A 3,496-nucleotide genomic window follows, 5' to 3' on the forward strand; every position below is an offset into this window, starting at 1 on the left:
TTGGTGGGCAAATTTTTTAGAAATGATAATCCGGGACAGAATTAAAAGTCACTTGGACGAGTGTGGATTGATTTGGGAAAGCCAGCACGGGTTTGTTAAAGCCAAACGTGTTTAACTAACCTGATAGAGTTATTTGATGAGGTAACAGAGAGGGTGGATGAGGGCAATGCAGTTGTGCATAAGGTGCATATGGATTTTCAAAAGGCGTCTGATAAATTCCCACACGGTAGGCTTATCATCAAAAATACGGCCCATGGAACAAAGGGTGCAGTAGCCACATAGATACAGAATTGGCTAAGGGACAGGAAACAGAGAGTAGTGGGGAACGGTTGTTTTCGGACTGGAGGGAGGTGTACTGTGGTGTTCTCCTGGGGTCAGTGCTGGAACAACTGCTTTTCTTTATATAAATTGATGACTTGGACTTGGGTGCACAGGGCACAAATTCAAAATTTGCAGATGTCACAAAACTTGGAAGGGTGGTAAACAGTAAAGAGTATAGTGATAGACTTCAAAAGGATATAGAAAGTCTGGTGGCATGGGTGGTCATGTGGCAGATGAAAATTAACCACACTGTGGGATCACTGGGAAGCTGTGAGCTAAGTGGGACATGGTGGACACTTTGTTCAAGGTGGCCGCCTTAATGGCCGCCATTTTTTTCAGGTTCATTGCATTACAGGAGAAATTTCTTCACCCATTCTATGTAATTATATGTATAAAATCTATATAATATAAATGTTATTTTATATACATAAGTTGTTGTATATCAAGACTGTCCCTCAATCTTTTACACAGCTGCAGTTTGGACACTGAGATCACTGGGTGCACTGTGGAATCACTGGCTGCGCTGTGGAATCAGTGGGTGCACTGTGGATCACTGGGCACCGTGGATCATTGGTGCACTATCACTGGGTGCACTGTTGGATCACTGGGTGCACTGGGATCACTGGGATACTGTGGATCACTGGGTCACTCTGGGATCACGGTGGGATCTTTGGGTGCACTGCCCATTATTGGGGCACTAACATTGGGTGCACGTAGGACCACATGTCATTTTGCGATCACTGTGGGATCACTGGGTGCACTGTGGATCACTGGGACACTGTGGATCATTGGTGCACTATCACGGGGTGCACTGTTGGATCACTGAGTCACTCTGCGATCACTGTGGGATCATTGGGTGCACTGTGGATCATTGGGACATTGTGATCATTGGGTGCTCTGTGGAATCACTGGGTGCACTGTAGTGTAACTGGGTAACTCTGCGATCACTGTAGGATCAGTGGGTGCACTGTGGATCATTGGGACACTGTGGATCACTGCGGCACTATCACTGGGTGCACTGTGGCATCACTGGGCTACTGCGATCAATGTGGGATAACTGGTTGCACGGTCGGATCACTTGATCACGGTGGGATCACTGTGCATTCCATGTAATTCGATGTAGTATACAAATTTATATAATGTTGTTGTTGTAGTAAAACAGGGAATCCCGGAGAAACCTCTTTACCCAGATGGGCCGAATGGCCTCTTTCTGTGCCATGCTGCATTGTATGCTATATATATATTATATAGCATACAATTTCGCATGGCACAGAAAGAGGCCATTCGGCCCAACTGCTATTTCTATTTTACAACAACATCTTCTTGTATGCATTATATATATATATATACAAGAAGATGTTGTTGTAAAATAGAAATAGCAGTTGGGCCGAATGGCCTCTGATCTATACTGTGCTATACTGTACATTCAATGTAAAATATGTATAACTACATAATGATATTATATATTATATTGTATTACATATTCAATAATTTGTTGTTGTTGTCAAATAAGGAATTCAGCGGAAAATCTTTACCCACAAAGACCTAATGACCTTTTCCTGTGACGTGCTGCATTCTATGTAATATTTATACAAATATATATGATATTGTATTATACATACAAGAAGTAGTTGTAAGATAGAAATAGAAGTCGGGCCGAATGAACTCTCTGCTGTCGATACTACATATATGTCAATATATTATTAGATTATACACTGTATTATATTTTCTACTACAGAAGTTCTTGTCAAATAAGAAATTCAGGGAAACTTCTTTACCCTGATGGGCTGAATGGCCTGTTTCTGTGCCGTGCTGTATTCTCTGCAATATATATAAAGATATGTACGGGATTAAATTCGATAAACCCCCGAATCCGGGCGCGGGGGTCGATTAACCCCCACGTGATTAACCTGAACCCGGTCGTTGAGATGCAGACAGTCCGTGAGATTGGTGCTGCCTGGTGATTTCCCTGATTCCTGCGAGCGGTCAGGCCTGGCTGCGCTGTTCAGCAGCTTCTCACCAACAGAGGGGGCCCAGATATTGCGAACCGCCCCCCCAACCAAACCGGAGAAAGTTTCACTCACTCCAGTGCTTGCTAAGATAAATGCTGCTGGAAAGGCTCGGTGAGCGGGTTGCCACCTCCCCGGGTTTTCCTGAGCCTATTGTACTTTATTCCTATTTAATGACGGGAATATCCGCAATCATGAGCTAAAAAGAATTAAAAGCTGAATCACAGAGAAAGGGAAATCCATATTATATCTGATAAACCAACCACCAGACCGTGAGAGCGCCGAATCCTATCCACCAGACCTCCCTGGTGGTCTAGTGGTTAGGATTCGGCGCTCTCACCGCCGCGGCCCGGGTTCGATTCCCGGTCAGGGAAGCAACTTTTGATCACTTGTTATATTGGTCGCATGAACTGACTCAAAGTCTGTGGGAAAAAAAAAAAACAATGATTGTTTTAATCACCATTAATTAACTGATAACGTTATGTTGCAGAATGAAAGGCGACTGAGGGAAGTTGGAAAACTTTAATAATTTCTTTTGTGCGATGATCTTTTTAACCCTTCTCATTTTGCACACTGTATTCTGAAGGGCTCGGTTTAAAATGTTCAATGCTCCTTAAATTTAACAGGACCGGCTATTTCACAGAGAAAAAATAAATTTGCCCCAACATCATGTTTTTGCTTTCACGTGTGAAACAAACGTCATAACCACTACACTACAGGAACCTCTGCTTTGGTTGTCAGCCAGAAGTTAGAATGAGTGCGTTGATTCTCTTTCATAACTATTCAAATGATCGAAGTTGCACCAGTCACAAAAGAAAAATGTTCATTTCAAAGTTATTAAACACCCAAATGTGGCCTGCCTTGTTTGGACAGGGGTTGACCCAGACGTCACAGCCTCAACAAAGCATATTTTCAACATTTCCATTGGGAACAGGAGGAGGCCATTCAGCCCGTTGAACCTGTTCCGCCCTTCAATGAGATCAGAGATGATCTGAACCTCAAATCCATTTACCCGTCTTTGCTCCCTATCCCTCGATACCCTCACCCAACAAAAATCTATCGATCTCAGTCTTGAAAGCTTCAATTGACCCCCAGCATCCACAGCCTTTTGGGGGACAGAGTTCCAGACTTCGACTGCCCTTTGTGTAAAAAAGTGCTTCCTGATT

The 3,496-nt window shown here is 43.4% G+C and overlaps 1 non-coding gene across 1 annotated transcript; it reads left to right on the plus strand.

The window, feature by feature from the left end:
- Positions 1-2,632: 2,632 nt before the first annotated feature.
- trnae-cuc (transfer RNA glutamic acid (anticodon CUC)) lies at positions 2,633-2,704 on the plus strand. Its single transcript has one exon. It is a non-coding gene; the product is annotated as a tRNA-Glu (tRNA).
- The last annotated feature ends 792 nt before the right edge of the window (positions 2,705-3,496 follow it).

Source organism: Heptranchias perlo, unplaced genomic scaffold (genome assembly GCF_035084215.1).
Source record: "Heptranchias perlo isolate sHepPer1 unplaced genomic scaffold, sHepPer1.hap1 HAP1_SCAFFOLD_62, whole genome shotgun sequence".
In the NCBI taxonomy this organism is placed as follows: domain Eukaryota; kingdom Metazoa; phylum Chordata; class Chondrichthyes; order Hexanchiformes; family Hexanchidae; genus Heptranchias; species Heptranchias perlo.